This window comes from Dermacentor albipictus, chromosome 10, assembly GCF_038994185.2.
Source record: "Dermacentor albipictus isolate Rhodes 1998 colony chromosome 10, USDA_Dalb.pri_finalv2, whole genome shotgun sequence".
Taxonomy (NCBI): domain Eukaryota; kingdom Metazoa; phylum Arthropoda; class Arachnida; order Ixodida; family Ixodidae; genus Dermacentor; species Dermacentor albipictus.
This window is the reverse complement of record NC_091830.1, coordinates 64,169,475-64,191,316: the sequence shown is the minus strand read 5'-3', so window position 1 is coordinate 64,191,316 and position 21,842 is coordinate 64,169,475. Positions and strand designations below refer to the sequence as shown.

The 21,842-nt window shown below is 47.1% G+C and overlaps 1 protein-coding gene across 1 annotated transcript in view; it reads right to left on the bottom strand.

Annotated features, from left to right (window-relative positions):
• The window catches only part of LOC135904187 (uncharacterized), a 99,051-nt gene that overhangs the window by 17,991 nt on the left and 59,218 nt on the right, over nt 1-21,842 (bottom strand). The window lies entirely within an intron of this gene.

The following is a 21,842-nucleotide window of genomic DNA, read 5'->3' as shown; positions in this document are numbered from 1 at the left end:
CCGTGCCGGTCTCCAGCTGAACTCTTCAAAATGTCATTTCGCTCGCCGCCAAATCACCGTCCTTGGACATCTCGTGGACGCCTGAGGCGTGAGACCTGATCCGGACGAAATTCGCGCCGTTACGAACTTTCCTGTTCCGAAGTCTACCAAGGACGTTCGCAGTTTCGTAGGGCTGTGCTCTTATTTCCGACGCTTTGTGAAGGATTTTGCAACCATCGCACGTCCCTTTACGGACCTCTTGAAGAAAGACCATGCCGCATCTTTTTCGCAGCTCACTACTCTCCTTACCACGCCTCCAATTTTGGCCCACTTTGACCTGCCTGCCTCAACGGAAGTTCGAACTGATGCCAGTGGTCACGGCATAGGAGCAGTGTTAGCACAACGCCAGCGTGGACATGATCGTGTTATAGCCTATGCCAGCCGACATCTATCACCCACCGAGCGCAATTATTGAATCACAGAGCGCGAGTGCCTCGCTCTTGTATGGACTGTTGCGAAGTTTCGTTCATACTTGTACGGACGCCCCTTCTGTGTCATCACTGATCACCACGTGCTCTGCTGGCTATCTTCGCTTAAGGACCCCACGGGACGACTCGCTCGCTGGGCATTACGCCTGCAAGAATATACCTTCTCCGTGGTATATAAGACGGGACGCTTGCACCAGGATGCCGATTCATTGTCCCGCTACCCCGTCGATGAACCGGCTGATGCCGACGCCATCGCTTGCGTTTTCTCTGTGTCCCAGTTGCTTGAAATCGGCAACGAGCAAGGCCGCGATCCCTCACTACGAACCCTCATCGACCATCTGGAGTGTTTCTCCTTGAGGAGGGGACATTATACCGACGCCATCTCGATCCACACGGCTTTGACTTTCTGCTCGTAATTCCATCGCACCTGCGTTCGACTGTCCTCCAACAACTTCACAACGCTCCCTTGGCTGGACACTTGGGCGTCTCGCGCACATACGACCGTGTACGACGTCGATTCTTTTGGCCGGGTCTCGCCCGCTCCGTGTGGCGCTACGTTGCCGCTTGTGAGCCCTGTCAGCGCCTGAAGAAGCCCTCACCACCTCCAGCTGGATGTCTCCAGCCCATCTACATCCCACCGGAACCCTTTTTCCGTGTTGGTCTAGACCTGCTTCGACCGTTTGCTCTCTCGGGCTCCGGAAATAAATGGGTCGCCATCGCTATTGATTGTGCTACGCGGTACGCAATCACCAGAGCCCTTACGACAAGTTGTGCTACTGACGTTGCTGACTTTCTGCTCTATGACATCATTTTAGTGCACGGTGCTCCGCGCCAATTACTCACTGACTGTGGCCGCAGCTTTCAGTCGGCAGTCGTCGACGACATCGTCCGCTCCTGCACGACAAAGCACAAGTTCAGCACGTCCTAACACCCACAGACCAACGGCCTCACGGAGCGCCTCAACCGCACCATCACCTACATGCTTTCAAGCTACGTTGCGATGACCACCACGACTGGGATCTTCACTTACCATATGTGACGTTCGCGTATAATTCATCGTGTCACGACACCGCCGGCTATTCACCTTTCTACCTCTATATGGCCGAGAACCCGCGTTGCCCTTAGACACTTTGTTGCTCTCGGCTACACGTTCAGCCACTGAATACGCCCGCGACGCGATTGCACACGCCGACCACGCGCACCAGCTCGCCCGCACCCGTCTCGAGGCCTCACAGGAGCATCAGAGGCGCCTCTATGATTGCCACCATCACGACGTGCACTTTACTCCGGGTTGTCTGGTGCTTCTCCGGTCACCCATTCGACGTGCGGGCCTTTCTGAAAAGCTGCTGTCGTGCTACACTGGCCCATACCGTGCGGTGCGACAAGTGACCGATGTCACGTATGAAGTCGTCCCCGCCGACCCCTCAGCGTCATCGTCAGCTGCAAGTGACATCGTTCACGTGGCGAGACTAAAGCCATACCATACACCTTTCACCGCGGATGTGTAGGTTAAGAACCGGGACGGTGCTTCTACTGCCGAGGGTTATGCTACGAAACAGCCATCACAGTGTGGCTGCACTGAAGAGGAGGAAGACGACGTGGACCCGTTTGATATAGCGTCGCCATTGTGGCCTTCCGTTAGCTTCCTCTGAATAAATGTATGTAGCATTGGGCTGCAGCTACACGTAACAATAGAAGCCACTGAAAGTTTGATGATGATGTGTAGTGTTTTATGGCGCAAGGGCCAGGTTTGGCCAAAGAGCGCCATGACAAATGGTAGTGTTAACGATGTATTATGGAAGATGTGATTTGGCTGTAAAGTGGCCTAAAATAGTCGCTGTAAAATGTGTAAAATCTACGTGCTATAAAATTATGGTGATGATTAATGACGAAGACTGAAGAATAAAATCCATCGTAAAAGAATGATGCATTGTTTAAAATATGCGAGACGTTAAATTGCTTGCAGCACTACAGCCTCGCCAGAGCCCTTGAACCACAAAGGGCCTAGAGGCATGTGCTTATTCAAAATAATTATCGCAGCGACATCCTCAGAAGAGAGGAAGCGCTACGAACGTGTGGGGCTAATAACATGCAACACAACATCTTTCAAAAAACCTAAGACGGCGTTGGTGTCAAAGAGTGGTTCTGGACCAAGTAACATAACAGGATGAAGGGGGATGTGGTGCCTGTATGCTAAGAGAAAATGTTTTTTTCTTTCGGGTTCGGCTTCCCGACATTCCAGTAGGACGTGGAGGACGGTCAGCCTCTCCCCGCACCTACCACAGGTTGGAGGCTCGTTTCCCGTGAGTAAGAAGTTATGTGTTCCAAAAGTGTGTCCTATTCTAAGACGGCCGAATAGGACATCTGTCCTGCGGGATTTTGTTACAGGAGGCCAGAAACCTAATTGTGGCTTTATTACATGCAGTTTATTATTGATTTCTTCGTCCCACATGCGTTGCCAGTGGCTTCGTAGTTTCCTTAAGAAAGGCTTCAGGTCTGTGACAGGGACCGAAGCAGTAGGATTAACTGCATGCAATGAGATTGATGTGGCCATCTGGTCGGCTAGAACGTTTCCCTCGATGCCCCTATGTCCAGGCACCCAGCATATGATCACATGTTGGTTAGATACATATGCTTTGCACAGTGCGGAGTAGAGCTCGTTAAATACTGGATTTTTGTGATTACAGAAAGACATCAAGGCCTTCACAACACTGAGGGAGTCCGTATATATAATTGATTTCTGGAGTTGTGATTTATTTATATGCTTTACGGCCGACAGCAGTCCGTAGGCCTCAGCCGTAAAGATACTAGTTTCCGGGCGCAGTACGTCGGATTCCGAGAAGGATGGACCGACGGCTGCATAGGATACCCCGTCGCGTGACTTTGATGCGTCTGTGTAGAACTCCGTGCAGGAGTATTTGTGCTGGAGTTCCCGGAAATGCATCTTGATTCCAATCTCTGGAGCATGCTTTGTGACTTCCACGAACGATATATCACATTGTATGAGCTGCCACTCCCAAGGAGGTAGCAGCTTGGCTGGATGTATTAGGCGAAGTTCGAGGAGTGGAACGTGCATTTCTTCGCTAAGCTCCCTCACACGCAGCGAGAAAGGCTGTCTTACGGACGGACGATTGCGAAAGAGTGTAGCACATGTCATGTCATTAATGGTATTATAACAGGGATGTTGGGGGTTTGAGTGGACTTTCAGAAAATATGTATGGCTGATGTATGTTCTCTGCAGATGAAGTGACCACTCATTTGATTCTACATATAGACTTTGTATGGGACTCGTTCTGAAAGCGCCAGTGGCCAGTCGGATTCCTAGATGGTGGACTGGGTCTAGCATCCTTAGTGCGCTTGGGGCGGCAGAGTGGTAAACCACGGCGCCATAGTCTAGTCGTGATCGAATGAGGCTTTTATAGAGATTCATTAAGCACTTCCTGTCACTACCCCACGTAGTATGGGATAGAAGTTTGATTATGTTCATTGTTTTTAGACACTTTTCTTTGAGATGTTTAATGTGGGGGACGAAGGTGAGTCTGTAGTCAAGTATGACACCTAGAAATTTGTGTTCTTTGTTTACAGGTATCTGTTGTCCACGCAGTTCTATGCAAGGATCTGGGATAAGTCCTCTCTTTCTTGTAAAAAGAACACAAGAGCTTTTGTTAGGATTGATCTTAAACCCATTCTTGTCTGCCCACATTGACACTTTGTTCAGGCCATGCTGTACCTGTCTCTCGCAGACTGCGAGGTTACAAGATTTGAAAGCTATTTGAATGTCGTCCACGTAGACAGAGTAAAAGATGGCGGGTGGTAGTGAAGCACGAAGCGTATTCATCTTCACGATAAATAGCGTGCAGCTGAGCACGCCTCCTTGGGGTACACCCGTTTCTTGCGTAAAAGGACGTGAGAGTGCATTGCCGACTTTTACCCGGAAGGTACGATTTGACAGATAGCTTTTTATTATATTAAACATATTACCGTGGATGCCCATTTCTGACAAGTCTCTTAAGATTCCGTAACGCCACGTCGTATCGTACGCCTTCTCCATATCGAGGAATATGGATAAGAAGAATTGTTTGTGTACAAATGCGTCCCGGATATTTGCTTCTACACGTACAAGGTGGTCAGTTGTGGAGCGTCCTTCTCGGAAGCCGCACTGATAAGGATCAAGAATTTTGGTCTGTTCAAGGAAAAAGATGAGTCGCCGATTTATCATTTTTTCGAACACTTTACAAAGGCAACTTGTGAGGGCTATCGGGCGGTAACTTGCCACTGAGGAAGGGTCTTTGCCTTGTTTCAAAACAGGGACTACAATGGCTTCCTTCCACGCGGTTGGAAGGTACCCTGCATCCCAGATGGTGTTGAAAAGTGTGAGTAGTGTAAGTTGGGTGTCTTTATGTAAGTTTTTGATCATTTCATACATGATTCTGTCAGATCCCGGGGCAGAGCTCTTGCATGCGCTCAAGGCAGCTCTCAACTCGGCAATGCTAAAAGGATGATTGTATGGTTCATTCTGTTGACATTTTCTGATGAGTGGCTTACATTCTTCTATTTGTTTATATTTCAGAAAGGATTGCGAGTAATGGTTGGCACTTGACACGCTCTCAAAGTGCTCCCCAAGTGAGTCCGCCTGATCTTGTAGGGTATCGCCTTCTGTGTTTACCAAAGGGAGTGCATGTGCTTGTCGCCCTCTTGTCCTATTGACCCTGTTCCAGGCTTTCGCCTCATCTCTGAACGAGTTAATACTTGATAGAAACTTCTGCCAACTTTCTCGTCTGGCCTGTCGGCGGGTTCGCCTGCCTTCGGATTTTACTTTTTAAAGTTGACTAGATTTTCTGCAGTGGGAGAAGCGCGTAGCAACCCCCACGCCCTGTTCTGTTTTTTACGAGCGATCCTACAATCGTCGTTCCACCATGGGACACGCCGTTTGCAGGCCAAGCCTTTTACTTCTGATATGCATTTATATGCGACATCTATTATGAATGCTGTAAAAACTCGACTGCAGCGTCAATTTCTAATGAAGACAGGTCAGCCCATGAGATACTAGTTAGAGATCGAAATTTCTCCCAATCAGCTCTCTCAATCTTCCACCTAGGGGCGCATGGTGGATATTCGTTTTCTTTATATGATCTTAGAAGTATAGGGAAGTGGTCGCTACCGTAAGGGTTGTCGGTAACTTCCCATTCGAGTTCAGGCAGTAAAGACGGGGAGACTATACTGAGATCTATTGACGAAAAGGATCGGTTTGCAAGAGTAATATGTGGGTTCTTTCTTGTTGAGAAGGCACGCTCCAGAAGAAAAAAGGAACTGTTCAACAAGGCGACCTCGCGCATCTATACGAGAGTCGCCCCACAGGGAGCTGTGCGCATTGAAATCGCCAAGAACAGCATAAGGTTCTGGCAATTGATCGATCAAGGAGTGAAATTCATGTTTGTTAAGTTGATAATGCGGGGGTATGTCAAGGGAGCAAATGGTGATGAGTTTGTTTCGTAGGACAACTCGAACCGCCACTGCTTCAAGGGGCGTTTGTAGCTGTAAAGGCTGACACGCAATACTTCTATGAGTAAGAATCGCAACACCACCCGATGATGTGACGGCATCATCGCGATCTTTGCGAAACGTAACATACGTACGGAGAAAGTTTGTGTGTTTAGATTTTAAGTGTGTTTCCTGTAAATACAGCACTTTTGGATTATGTTTGTGGATGATTTCCTGCACATCATCAATGTTTCTAAGAAGACCTGTGACGTTCCACTGTATGATTTGTGTATCCATATTTAAAGTAAGTTGGTGCTGTGTGTACGGAAACGGAAAGATGTCTTAGATTACAGAGCTCTTTCGAGGCCCTGTAATCGGGGTTTTGCTCTTTCTGGAGCGTTCGAGTGAGCCTCGCCGCTCCTTCGGCGCTTGGTGCGCCTTGAGGTTAGGTGTAGTGTCCATTGCCTCGGGTGAGGCGCCGGACACGTGCTCTTGCGAGCGAGAAATAACTAGAGAGGGTCCCGCCTTGGGGGGCAAGACCCCTGCGCCCACCAGCCCGGAGGTCGATGGGGCTCCCAGAGGGATTTGGCTGCGCCGGCTGTTGCCAACGCAGGAAGGGGCCGAGGAGGCCGGGGCAGCCTCAGCTGTGCCAACCTTCGGGGTCGATGATCCCTCATTCAGGGTTGACGGAGCAGCGCTAGCTGCAACCGCCGTGGGGGCAGATGGCGTAGCTGCCGACTCACTGCCTGTGGGCCAGACAGCCGCCGGAGGCCGTTGTGACGCTGCCCCCTGACGCGCCACTTCGGCAAAGCTTTTCTTTGGCAAGTATGCTACCCGCCTGCGTGCCTCTTTGAATGATATGTTTTCCTTTACTTTGATTGTGACTATGTCTTTCTCTTTTTTCCAGGACGGGCACGACCGCGAGTATGCGGCGTGCTCGCCTTCACAGTTTACACAATGGAGAGTGTTCACGCAAGCTTCAGAAGTATGTTCGTGTGCACTGCACTTCGCACAGGTTTGACGGCCTCGGCAGCTCTGCGAGCTGTGGCCGAAGCGTTGGCATTTAAAACACCTTAGGAGATTTGGCACATGGCCGAACACGGAGCTTGATGTACCCGGCCTCTACAGACTCGGGCAGAATATTTGAGCCGAAAGTCAATATAAGGTGTTTGGTCTTGATTTCTTTGCTGTCACGCCTGATCTTAATTCTTTTAACATTGATAACGTTCTGGTCACTGAAGCCCTCCAGGAGTTCATCCTCAGTGAGCTCCAACAAGTCATCGTCCGAGACAACACCGCGGCTTGTGTTCATGGTGCGGTGCGGGGTTACTGTTACTTGGGTCTCCCCAAATGACACAAGTTTCGGCAGCTTCTCATACTGCTTCTGATTTTGGAGCTCCAAAAGGAGATCGCCACTTGACATTCTCGACACCTTATATCCTGTACCGAAAACTTCGGTCAAAGACTTAGAAACAAAAAACGGTGAAATGGATCGCACTAGTTTGTCTGGCTTTTCTGAGTGAATGACGTGGAATCGAGGAAAGTTGTGGACTTGTCGTCCGAAAAATTGAAAGAGGTCTTCGGTGCGCCCTCGTTTCTGAGGGCGATCAGGAAGTTTGGGGAAAGAAGTTTCCATGAAAATGTATAAAAATTCGGCAACAGCGCCGACCACCCACCTCGGAGCCCAACGAGGGGACGCGGCAGAGCTTGCATGCAAGTCTGCACGACGCCAGCCGTACGCCGCCACTATAACCAAATATGGTGTACCCAAGATTGGATAGCCACACAGGGTTAACCCTTGCCACCAAGAAGAAGGAAGTAAATAGAAGAGAGAAGAAGACAGGAAAGATGTAAAGTGAGAGATAAAGACGAAGGTTTGAGAAGAGAGAGACAGGAAAAGACGACTACCGATTTCCCCCGGGTGGGTCAGTCCGGGGGTGCCGTCTAGGTGAAGCAGAGGCCAAAGAGGCGTGTTGCCTCCGCCGGGGGGCCTTAAAGGCCCGAGCACCCGGCATTGGCTCAACCCCCAGGATCCCCCTTTCCCCGGACACGGCTAAGCCGCGCACGGCTACACGCGGGAGGGTCCAACCCTCGTGTGCTCGGGTCCGTGGTGTCGCAACACACCAAACGCCTGCTTGCGCAGACGCCCCTGCGGGGCACTGAAAGTTTCAAGGATTTTTCAATTTGTTAAAGAAAAAAAACTATATTTAATTCCAAAGAGTGCTTTACAGATAATTTCAAAAAGCCTTTGTAATTAGCGCCAATTAAGGTGCATACAAAGGGAATGTAAATGTTTCCCGGGAGTTAATAAAACAAATGAGAAATTGGTATTGTTTGTGCTCATTCGCTTATCTCACGGGTGCACGGGACGAATCCAGAAGGTGAAATAAAACGTTCAATTCAATGGTGACACCACATTTAATAATTTGGTGCTGCTTTAGCCTCTCAGTCCAAAACAAGTTGGTGTGACTATGCGTACTGCATCCTACCACCTAAGCTCTGGTAGCGCGTCCTAACACCACGTAAACCATGTGGCACTGTGGATGCGTATCTAGACGATTACTGCAGTTCTCGGCGATTGAAACACGATACTAGGAAGATGTGACTAAGTTTCCTGCGGCACAGGTAGGCGCTGAGTATACGGAGGTGACGCCACTGTGGGATACAATGGAAGTTAGTCGCAACCTTCCTTAACGGGAACTGTTCAAGATCTGCGAAGCATCAAATCTGTTAGGTCCAGTAATTATGCGTGCGGCGATTATGCTGGCGTAGCATACGGTGTTTATTTAGATATACGTGAGGAGTACGAGCTGAAAGATGCATATATTTACATTGCCGAACGCATACATTCCACCCCACGTGCACTGCCATATAAGGCTGTGCTTGTCTTGCGCTGTTCCCGAACGGATACGCCCCGCCTGATTTTCGAACGATTCCCAGGACAGCATAAACAACGCGAATAAATTATAGGATGTCACGTCACAAAATCACTATCTGATTATGAGACTCGCCGTTTGACGAGCTGGTGCCCTTTAACGGGCACCTAAATCTATGTGCGCGGTTTTTTTTGCATTTCGCCTCGTCTTAATGAAGCTTCCGTTGTCGGGATAAAGCCAACAGGATAATGCCATCATAGGCATTCGAGGGGGGGGGGGTTGACTAAGCGAGCATGCGTAAATATTGTTCCAGTGACGCATACTCTCAATTTGCGTGCTGTTTGGTCACTTCCTTGCTAACTGGTCGGTTGCTTACCAAGGCATCCCGATGCCCCTTTAACAACGGTCTTCGGCATTTCTCGCCTAGGTTTAGGGCACCCTTTCTAGGCAAGACGTAATGGGAGCGGCGAAAGCGAATTGGCTCGCAGAACGCATTACGCCGCTGCGCCTATGGTTATCGCGAGCAATGGGTCGCTCGACACTTAATTGCTGATGCCAGCTATTAACGGCGCACACAATGGGCTTACACTATGCATCCACTCCCTATATTCGGAAAGCGGTTTTGTTCCATCACATGGAATTTAGCGACCAACTGGCCGCATATTGATACGAATTTAATACAAGAACCTTTCTGCCACATTGTAGCAGTACATGGGTTTCCAGGTATCGCCCTTTGCCCTCTGCCGGCAAAATATCACTGCCCGCCGTGGGCTATAATTAGGGTGTGTCATGCGCCGAGCAATGCACGTCATTCCGCACAGGTGACCGATTCTTCAACGGTAAAATAGTAACGCTCTAGGGTCAACTGGCCGGCCGGGCGGCGCCTTCTAACGGCACAAAGTGACGAGATCGACAAGTTGTTGCTGAACTCGTCAATTCGCTGCATTGGAAGCCGCTGATAGGCTTGTCAGTAAACCGTCGCGCAGCACTGCTAAAAAATCGGTCGGCTATACGTCATTTTTACAGAAAAGATTATATGGCTAGGTTCTGGAAAAAGTTCCACCCATGTAGATCAAGAATTTTTCCCCATACATAGGCCAGTCCCCAAGATAGTGCAGTACCGGGCCGACCCGCGGTGGAGCTGAAGCTCATAAGAACAGAATACACTTTGACTCGCATCGGCCCTGTCTACGTTCGTACCGCTTTCTCTTTTTGGGTGTTCCGAGCGCTTCCTAATCTCCTTTCCTTTCTGTCCGATGTCCCTTGGTATCAGTCACGTGAGCGTGCTGCCCACCAAGGCAGCGAAGCGGAAAGAAATGGGAACCGTCCATGCGGCCCCGATCCTGCAATCTTGGGACGTTACACCGGATCAACGGCCATGCTTCAGATGGCAGTTTGTTGGGAACCAATTTTGTGTGGCCTCTGTGGTGCGTGACCGCGGAGTGCGCGGAAGTGCGTCTCTGTTCTACGTACCAGGTTTCGTTAGTGAAAGGTGTCGTTTCAGGTTTTGCAACAATACATGGGTATGCTTACCCCGAGGGTACTTCAGAATCTTGTGAGGCTAAACATCGTGGAGGCGAAGCCAGTCATGCCTCGCCTTTCATTTGCTTGCATACGGCGTTTCACGCACGGCAATGTACAGTGTCGATCACACTTGTCTAGAGTGGCCCGAAGGCTGCTCCGCACTGCGCCTGCGACGCCTAGCGACAAGCCCTGGGTTCGAGATGTGTTGGCCGATAGCGCCATGCACGTGGACGCTGCGGCATTCGCGGGCAGCCAAGATACAGGCCGCAGCATTCTAGCCGTGTCACGCTCGCAGCTCAGCTGGCAGTGCTCGTCCAGTGATAAAAAATTACCGACGATTACGTTACTTCGTAATGCGAAATTTGAGCACAGCAAATAAGCTGTTTCACCTTTTCGATAGATTGAGGCAAAGAATTCGAGCAACACATGTATGCGCTATCACAGAATTTCTTTTTATTTTTCACACGTATTCCTTTAACAAAGACTCCACTAACAGTACTTGACAGTCATGAAGGAAGCTTTGTGGTCGGAGAAATAGACTGATATATGTTCGACTTGGTACCACCACACAGGGGTTGCATTGGAGGAGGAGCGAAGAAAGGAATTAAGTTCGAGCCGGCGCTTTGACAACCGGAGACTCGCAGGAAGAGGGGGGAGGGGGGCGGCGTGTACACCCAGCGGCAAACGATGGGGGCAGAAGCGCGCGCAGCAAGCGGACAACACGATAAAGGGAGGAGGGAAGAGATAGCAGCGACTGACTGATGCCGCTGACGCCGATAGTGAGTCAACCCCAACTGCGGAGTTGGTTTCAGGGACAACGCCGTTGATGCCGACACAAACAATATGATACCCTCGCTTCCGCAGCGCTAAGAACCAGGTCTAGCCGTGGCAAGGTGGTCGCGTATTCGTCGACGTGCCGGGGCCTACGTGAAATAACCGGCGCGTCGGCAACTGAAGAGCGCCCTATCCGCCACACAAGAACAGGGGGGGGGGACCCTTTCCTCCTCTTTCCGCATGGCGGCGACGGTGTTCTATGCAGTCACGTTATCTTGACTCTCTAGCGGCGTCAGCGGCATCCAGCGGTATCAGTCGGTCGCTGCTAGCGCTGGGAGGATGAAAGGGGGGCGGAGCTGGTTACGAGGCCGACGACAACGCCGACGACGACGCGAAACCCAGGAACGGACGCCAAAGAGCTGCGCTCTAAAAAGCCGGTGCTCGCGACCCGCAAATCACGCAGGCCTGTAACTTGGCCGCCCGCGAATGCCGCAGCGTCCACGCGCCTGGCGCTATCGGCCAGCACATCTCGAACCCGGTGCTTGTCGCTAGGCGTCGCAGGCGCAGTGCGGAGCAGCCTTCGGGCCACTCTAGACAAGTGTGATCGACACTGTACAGGTCACCATTAAGGGGACCAATTACACAGCTTCGCTGCTCGTTCACCTTCAATGAGAGGAATGACACCGAATTTTTGAAAGCGCATCGGGAAAGGAGGGAAGAAGCGAGTAACTGAGGGCAATTCCAGCAAGGCCAAGTCCGCCTTTAGCACACACCTGCCTCTTCCTTCTGCAAGCACCTCTCAGAAAGCGCACAGTCTATAGCTGAGCTGAAGAGAACTTAGCAGCCACATTTCCATGGGGGGGAAATGCGAAAATACCTGTGTTCTTAGATTTAGGTGCATGTTAAACATCCCCAGGTGGTCCAAATTGCTGGATTTCCCCGCTATGGTATGCCTAATAATGATATCGTGGTTTTCGCACGCAAAACCCCATAATTTAGGTAATTTAAATTTATTGACTAATTGAATCGGTGCTTACTAATAGTGCAGCCATAGTGCTTAAAAAATTTTGCCAGAATAGCAGTATTCCACCCAGCAACAGATGAAAGATTGCAAAAACACCGCCCTGAATTTTTACGTGCAAGGTGCTACTTTCATAGAAAAGCTACGATATATTGCATTGTTAAGATCACAGGCGTTACTGTTAGAAGGCAGCTTTGTTCGCTAATATAAGCAAAATGAGAGGTAATGTACAAGGTACGCAGTCCTTGAACATTATGTATGTATGTATCTATTATTATGTATGCCAGGAAAGCCCGCACAACATCGCTAGGCTACCGACATCAAAAAGATGACCTCACAAGAAATACTAATCAACGTCGCCGAGAAAGCTACATATAACCAAGTACCGCCACTTGCCTGCGTCCTTGACAAAGATTTCGCTTGTATAGGTGCATGATCTTCGAAGACTGCGTCTACTTGATCGCCATCGCCTTGCATATTGCTCCGTCGTTCCCACGGTGGGTTTGTGGTTCCGAGCGTTTGAGCGGATACTTAGTGAACCGGTACCCTTCGTTGCTCGGTCTGTTCTCGATATGGCGCTAGGACTACCATTTCGAAGCGCATGTATGAAAAGTCACGTGTCTCAGAGTTGTCACGACACATAATCAGGCCACGCATACGCTGCTCGTGAAACGCTGAGATAATATTAGTTCGCTTTTCATGCATCTTCTATTCGGATAGCGGAAAGATGTTGTCAGTGCTTCCCATATATTCGTGAAGACACGCAGTGGTATTGTAGCCGTCGGGTTCACATGGCGTCATATTTGTTTCCGTCATATATCCGCTCGCAACTACGTTTTACAAAATGTGCGTTGAAGATTCGTTAACTCTCAATAATATGTACAAGAATAAGCGTTAGAATAGTTAGCTGCTGCGCTTGTTGCTTTGACATCATTTTTGCAAAGGGAAGCACAGAAGCGTACAAGAAAAAGCGCACGTGGACTGGAAAGATGCTCACTTGCAACGAAGTATATTTTCAAGACAAACCACCAGGAACATTATTGCACATGCGCCGCCTGCGACTATTGTGAAAAAGGTTAACAATATATTGTATATAAAAATGATAGGCACAATGGCACATGCAATTGCCCTGACAGAAATAATTCCGAAAAAACCTAAGAACATAAGGAGAAGCCATAAGAACAACAACATCTGTGAAAAGAAACACATCAAACCCATCATCTCCTGTTCTGCCGAATAGGCATTTGCAGGCTGTCTACCAAGCGGGAAAAGCGGGAATTCTCAGCGAATTTGAATAGTCCGGAAAAACTACGGTATAAGTAAGAAAATTTTCGCTTCAATCTGGAAAAAAAATGAGCTATCAGTTTATCGAAAAAGAACGAAAGTCGCCCTGCTGCTGGCTCGAGTAAGAGAGAGGACTTGCTATGAATTGTCTGTGACGCCGTGTCGCCCTCTGGTGGAGTTGCTGGTGTGCAGTGAACGAGCGATTTTCCGGACGCCCGATCTTTGTGAAATGTCCGATAATGCTGGCGGCTTCGTGCCAACACACGTGCCTCCTGTTCAATGTATAAGAGCGCCCGTAATATGAGGCGCAAGAACACGTCTGCCTGATTTTCCGGACTTTTGCAATGACCGCAGGACCGAAACGGCATTTATCAAGAAGAGTTGACTGTTGGGCTAGTTGGTCGTCCATATTTGAAGTAGTAGCTTAGCGCAAATAATACCACAAACACAAGGAAGACAGACAAGGACAAGCGCTACTCACAACTGTTTAATGGAAAGGAAGGATGGTGCATATATATATATCCTCTTGTCACGCATGCGCCTACCAAGCAGAAGTGAAGCCGGTACATGCGCATCAAAGGCGGTCGCGCAAGAAGTTAAATTCGGCATCCAGTAATGTGATAGAAGGCTCACTCACACATCTATCTCTATTCTTCTTGATAAAGAAGGCCTCAAGAGCGAGCCTGGAAGACGCGTTGCCGCTCCTGCCAAGAATAGTTGTCTCTGAAAATCGAGCGTCGCAACCACACGCGGTAACATGAGCCACCAAATGTGCGCCCTTATCCTCTTTTTTCTTTAGTTTTTGCGCTTGTTGCCTTAAATGGTCATTCACACAACGCTCAGTTTGACCAATGTAGAGGAGCTGCCCACAAGGGTGCGTTGAAGATTCGTTAACTTCAACGACGTTGCTTCGGCGGTGTTGGCATTTATCAAAGCCAACACCGCGTTTTGATTATCTCGCCGCCTCGAACCAGCGCTCTCCCACGCTGATCCGCTAGAAGCCGTTGCCACCAGCGCGGTAAAACTAGGCTTAGCTGGTTCGACGTTTGCTATTAAGCTTCTTGCCGTTCAATGCCGTGTTTTTTCTTTCAAGGAGTTCGCAGCTGTCAGTAATGGCACTGACTCAGCCTCCGTAATCCTCGCGATGGCATTCGATGCTTAGAAATGCGCGTTGCGTAACACCGGTTGCCGAATTGCAGCTTTGCCTCAATACAAACATGTCACGAGGTGAAGCGCACGTGAAGTATTGCGGTGAAGCTTAACATTTGTGTGGAGGGACAATTGGCATGTACGTATTCTATAATATACACGCGTGCACCCGCCTTTTCCTGTTATGTACGAGCACCGATATGCCTAATAAATGCACCTTCAGTTCCTCAAAAGCTTTTGCGGAAGTGCCTATGGGAATTTGAGCTCTTAAGGGCAGTAAAAGACTTGCATTCATTTTTTCGTCAGCCTGATTTGATTATTAGGACGTTTTCTTGGCCCCTAGGGAGTATGTAAAATCGCACGTTAACTGTACAATTGACCCCAGTGGATGCTTCAAATGGTCAACCACAAAACGGAGGCATTGTGGGTGGGCTAAGAGTATGTGAGGATAGTCGTGGTTGACTTTCCAACGGTTGAGAAAATCGCACTTATGACAAAGTTCGGGCCAAATACCAACGATATTGCGATCACTTGATAGAAATAAGGGATTTTTCAAAAATATTTGCGTTTGTATGCATTTCTTTTTATTCGTATTTAAAAATGTTCAGCTAAAGTTACAATGGCCATTATCAATTTTCATTTTCGAGGATATTTTATTTGCTGTGTATTTTACTATCCCATACCTTCAGTTTTCTATTTAGAATTAAATAAGCACTACTCCATACAAATCAAACTGGATGAAGTTGTTTGTATTTTTTTAAATGCTTACTTGAATGTGACAGCATCCGGTGGCGTGGTGGTGTCCCCCCCCTCCCACCCAGCCTATATTGACATAAAATAAAGTTGTGTGTCGCTTAGAGAAAACCAGCAAAACTAAGGAATTATGAAAATGCCAACTTGGTTGACACCCTGTATATTGGAAGTGGTATCTGCGAAAGTGGCAGATCTTATATTGGGCAGACAGTGCGCTATCGAAATAGCAGGCTAAAGAACATTATTCATCTTTTAATGCCCTGAGCAACATCGGGCACCTTCATGCGCATTGTAGGGATTGTGGCTGTAAACAACGTTTCGACAAAAACGATATTATAAGCAGATTTAAAGGCAGTCACCAAAGCGAAATCCTTGAGGCTGGTCTGATTCACGCTCATGCTAACCTTTGTATTAGTGCGCCGTGAGTGCACTGATATATAAAGAATTTACGTTCCTCGCCGTTGGCTGTAGTTTCAACGCCTCGTCCTTTGTCCTCCTCCCCTCGAAGGTTTCTTTTTTTTAATAGTTTCTACCAGGTCACTTCCATGTGCCGTTGTTGCTATCGGCTACACTAGCTGTCGTTATTCATGTATTGGGGCATGTTGGGGCATGCCCTGTTCTGATGTGATTTGTAAACATACAAAAATTAATTTTTTTTTCGCAATTATCAATGGCGGAGCATGCGCAATCACTTTCCTAGTGGTTTCTCTCTCAAAATATACTTAGTTGCAAGTGAGAGCCTTTTCTGTCCACGTCTCCTTTTTCTGGAACGCTTCTGTGCTCACCTTTGCAAAAATAGTTACAAGCCACATGGCTGTAATTCAATGGTTTGTTGCAATTGATTCAGTGTGTACAAATGCGTACGGTCTAATTTTAAAGCGGTGCGACTGGTGCAAGTGTCCGTTTTACTTTTACCGCAGATTATTGAATATTATGTAATCATAGCAAATTTCTCTCTGGTTAAAATATCCGTCTAGAGGCGATATGAAGCTGCATCGCTTGGAAGGGAGAACACTTACGCGCAGCCACAAAGGAGCTTCTGGTCACTTTGCGCATGGCCTAGTCTGCCGGCTCCCTGCTATACCGGCGCTGCGTTTGAAATACTATTTTTCTTTCATGCATGCTCAAAAGGATGCAGAATGGCCTTTAAATAAAACTCAATTGCTAGCGCGTTTTTAGGTCCTTGCGTTGGCGTTTTCACCTGTCGCACACAGGCTTCGATGACAGTGTACTCTCCGAAGCAAATCAATATGAACACTTGACGAACTGCATCATTACACGAAGCCCCGCGTTACATGGGCTTCCCCTCCCTCATAATCATAGAGAGTGCGTGGCTGTCTTGCGATCGTCGTGTGATCGTCTCACTTCACAAGTTCGTCTCGAACTTGTGATCGTCTGTAGCTCTCTTAATTATGACATGTTTCACATAAGTTGTGGTGCGAGTGATTAATTTTAGCAGTACCCTACGCGTCTAGAAAATTTGTCCGGTCCATTTCAAGGGCCCTTTCAATGTGCCTTCAGAGCTGCCGAGCCGAACAGCTCCTTCATAGTCGGTTTGCTAAACTACTTGCTCTCAATTGCCGCAATTCTAAGCTCAAACGTAGGCAAGCTGATCTATTTTTGTCAACAGCCATCCCCTTTACTTATTTAGGTGGCGGCTTTCTATTCTGAATCGTTCATATGACACATCCGCTCTGTTTACTTATTACTAACATAACCTTATTGGGTGTGTAACTTCAAGGCAAGACAATTGCCAAATATATGTGCTCGGATTACCAATGACCGCTTTTATTGTCGAAGAATTGTTTTAGTAAGAGAGCTAGCAGTTGCGAGTTTTCATTGATACCGGAACCTCCTTGAGCAGCCCCGAACGTTGTCAACACTGTAAGCAAAGGAAACTTACAAGGCCTAAGGAATCGATAAAGACGGAGAACTGCTACATCGGCGCTCTCTCCGTGCCTTCATCGACAAAATCAAAGCGAGTTTTATACGGCATGAACATGAAAATGAAAATTTCAAGGCTACGCAGAATGCATACGAGCATTGTACCGTACATGACCAGGTTCTACCAGAATCTGGTAGCAGCCCTGGTCGAGCGCTAGCATTTGGCAAAGTCCAGCCCGATACAATCCTGGCCCAAATTTAGAGTCAAGCTATTATGAACTTCAGGCCAGTGTCGGGGCCAATTCGCTCTGAACAAAAGGCGGAGTGCCGGGCCTTATCATTGCCATTATCGATACCAGCTTCGGCCCGTGCCCGCTGTATGATGAATACGGTAGATTCGCTGGCTCTAGAGCACGTAGTCACTATTTCCGGGAGCCATTTCTCAGTGTCATTTTGATAGCATTTGCCCTATGCTGTCTCCACCAGTAAGTATCTAAGAAAACGTGTGAAATATACTAGTCTGAAAAGCAAAAGTTGTACGCAATGGGAAGTAATAACGGAGAAGAGTGCAAAATACATTTTGTGAGAGTTTATTTTGACATGAAAAACTACCAAAGATGCATTTTCAGGGGAACTAATTGGCTAAGACTCGGTAACATGAAAACCATACTTACAAAAAAATGAGTGCCACAGAGTCATCTTCCGTGGAGCTGGTGGAAGACGGTGAGTGAGGCAGGGCTCAGAGGAGAGAAATTGGGCAAAATGCTGAAGCCAGTGCGATAGTGAACTCTGACGGTAAGGAGTGGTCTTCGAGGGGCCTGGTAAGACCTCTGAGGAGAGGGATTGAGCCGAGGCCTTATGACTGACTTCCCCCTTATAAGAGCGCTTGCTTGCTGTGGGCACTAAGCATAAATATCAGCAGAGATGTTGGAGTGAAAACTCTATCTGGCAATTATTCCGAGTTGAAAAACCTCCGTACTGCGAGAATGAATCTTTAAACCAAGAGTGTGAAGGTCCGAATTAATAAATATTGCTGAAAGAGGTTTGCACAGCAATGCTTTTATTTGTCAAAACAAAGTACACATTTTTGCAACGTGTTAAAAACACATTTACAACACCATCACAAAATGCACAGCATCCTTCCGTCTTGTTCACATCACAGTTTTACACCTCCCACATAGCCAACATAAACACATCAGATTTAAAGGCCATCTGGAACAAAATGATTGGACAGCACTAAAATTCTGGTTTCAATAAATGATGAGGAAAACGAGAAGGTAAAAGCAGGAGCCAACGTTTAGATAAGTGGGCTTTTGATTTTCAAGGCCCTTAGGGTTTTATGGGCAAACTGCGATGTGAATATGAGGCATGCCGTAATGGAGGGCTGTGGAAATTTTGCCTACCTGTAGTTCTATAACGTACAATTGAATCTAAGTACACGGTTGTTTTCGCACTTTGCCCCGTCGAAACGAAGCCACAGTGGCCTGCATTCCATAACGCGATGTGGTATTTAGCCCCCAACACTACAACCACTAAGCAAGCACGGTGGGTAGACTTACGCTAATCTTATCAGTGTTGCGTGCCCAAAGGAAAGCGCAGAAAACGAACTAATTACTAGGAACGTCTTGCTTTCTACATGACAATAGTGTCCGCAGTAAAAAAAAAAGGCTGTTTTGTTCAATTCAGTGTACATTAGCAATGATGACTGTATGCAACCTATCGTTTGAAGCCGCATGTTTATGTGTTCCTTGAGCAATGACACCCTCGTGTAATGTCTCCACTTCTGAGAGTTTTCATCATCATCATCATCATCAGGCTGTTTTATGTGCACTACAGGACGAAGGCCTCAGCCTGCGATCTCCAGTTACCCTATCCTGCGCCAGCCGATTCCAACTTGCGCCCCCGAATTCAGTAATTTCATCGCTCCATCTAGTGTTCTGTCTCCTCCACTGAGTTTTCCTTCTCTTGGTATCCATTCTGTAACCGTAATGGTCCAATGATTATCTAAGCGGCGCATTAAATGACCTGCGCAGCTTCATTTCTTGCTCTTGATGTCAATTAGAATATCGTCGATACCCGCTTCCTCTCTGATCCAAACCGCTCTTTGGCTGTCTCTTAACGTTGTGCCTAGCAATCTACGTTCCATCGCTTTTTGCGTGATCCTTAACTTGTTCTCAAGCTTCTTTGTCTGTCTCCAAGTCTCTTCCCCCTATCTCAGCACTGGTTAAATGCATTGATTGTAAACCTTCCTTTTCAATGATAATGGTAAGCTTCCAGTCAGGAGCTGACGATGTCAGCCGTATACGATCCAACCCATTTTTATTCTTCTGTGCATTTTCTTCTCATGATCAGGTTTCCCTGTGAATTACTGATCTAGGTAAACGTACTCCTTCACAGACTCTAGAGGCTGACTGGCTATCCTGAACTGTCGTTCCTGTGCCCGGCTATTCATCACCGCATTTGTCCTTCTGCACATTAACATACAAGCTCACTCTTAGACTCCCTGTTAAGGTCCACAGTAATTTGTTGTAAGTAGTCTGTGATCTTGCTGAGTAGAACAATATTATCGGCTAACCGAAGGTTGCCGAGAGATTCGCCATGGATCCCTACTCCTAAACGTTTTCAATTTATAAGCTCGAATACTTCTTCAAAGCATGCAGTGAATATAATTGTGGATATTGTGTCTCCCTGTCTGACGTTTCTTTATGGGTGTCTTCCTACTCTTCTTGTGTAGAATTAAGGCAGCTATGAAACCTCTGTAGACATTTTCCAAGGTATTTGCGTAAGCGTTCTGTACTCCTTGATTACGTAATGCCTGTATGACTGCTGGTATCTCTACTAAATCAAATGCCTTTTCGTAATCTATGAAAGCCATATAGACAGGCTTACTGAACTGTGAAGATTTCTTGATAGCCTGATTAATGACATGGACTTGATCCATTGTGGAGTACTCATTCCTGAAGCCGGCCTGTTCGCTTGGTTGACTAAATTCCATAGTTGCTCTTACACTATTGGAGATTATTCTGGTAAATATCCTATATAACAGTGGGAGTAAGCTAATGGCCCTATTATTTTTCAATTTTTTAACGTCTCTCTTTTTGTATATTAGTACAATGTTAGCATTCTTCGTTTTCTGGGATCCTTACTGTCGATAGTCACGTCGTATAAAGGGTCGCAAGTGTTCCAAGCAGTATGTTGCCTCCTTTTTTGATTAAATCGGCTGTTATTCCATCTTTTCCTGCCGCTCTTCCTTGTTTCATGTCTAGCAATGCCCTCCCGACTTCATTGGTAGTTATAGAAGTTTCTGTATCCTTTTCGTTACTGTTTCTAGTAAAGGTATCCCGTATCCTCTCGTTATTATGCAGGTCAGTGTAGAATTATTCCGCTTCTTTTACTATATCTTCGAGATTGCTAATGATATTATCCTGTTTATCTTTCAGCACACATTACTTGTTTTGTCGTATGCGAAGTTTCTCACTGATTTCAGGCTGCGTCCATAATTTACGGCTTCTTCAGTCGTTCTCACGTTATTGTTTGGGATATCACTTCTTTCGCATTGTTGATCAGTTTTGACAGTTCCGTGAATTCTATATCATCCCTTCAGTTGGACACTTTCTTTGTTTATCGTTACTTTATTAGGTCCTTTGTTACTTGGGAGAGATTGCCTAGTGGTTGCCTTGGTGCCTTACCTCCCACTTCAATTATTGCCTCTTAAGCCAGCCTAATTATAGTTTTATTCATTAGCTTTACGTGATCATCTTTCTATTCCAAGGCATCACATTTGTAAGCAAGTACCAGCCACAATTTGTCTGCTTTTACCCTTACTGCCTCTAGGTTGACCTGCTTATTCTCGAACAATTTTGCTCTTTCTCTTTTCACACTGAGGCGAATCCTAGCCCTCACTATCCTATGATAACTGCACTTTACCCAACCTATCAATTCTACATTTTGCAAAATGCTGGGATCAGCAGAAGGTATGCAGTCAACTTCATTTCTTGTTTCATCATTAGGGCTTTCCAGGTCCACTTTCTGTTGCTACACTTCCTCAAAAAGGCGTTCATTATTCGCCGCTTATTCCTTGCTGTGAATTCTACTAGCATCTCTGCTCCAGCGTTTCTAGAATCGAGGCCGTATTTGCCAAATGCTTGTTCTCCAGTCTGCTTTGTCAACACAATACGAATAGAATCCTCACCTTCATTCATGACAGAGACGTTTTTCATGTACACGACATGACACAAAACCTGAATAACATGTTTTTCATAAAATCGCCTAACATGATGACTTTATTTGGCTGCTTTCATTGATATGGTTTGCTTGAGAAGTGGCGGTAAAAGCTTACCAGCAAACATATGTAATACATCTCACGCCCTTGTTCAAACTCGCAAACATCATATATTCCACACAGTATGGCTCCATTTGAGGTGAAATACATTAAAATTGACCACTTACCTACGAGAACGACTTTTTTCTGCGCTTAACAAAAATTTTCCGAACAGTTCACTTTTGACCTGAATGTACCAGCGCTCATTACTGGGGCTTCTGAATCAGTTTCACTTGTCCAAGAGTTACTATCTCAACCTTCCGATAGAATTCTGAACAGCGGTAATACAGTGGCACGTTTCGACAGCC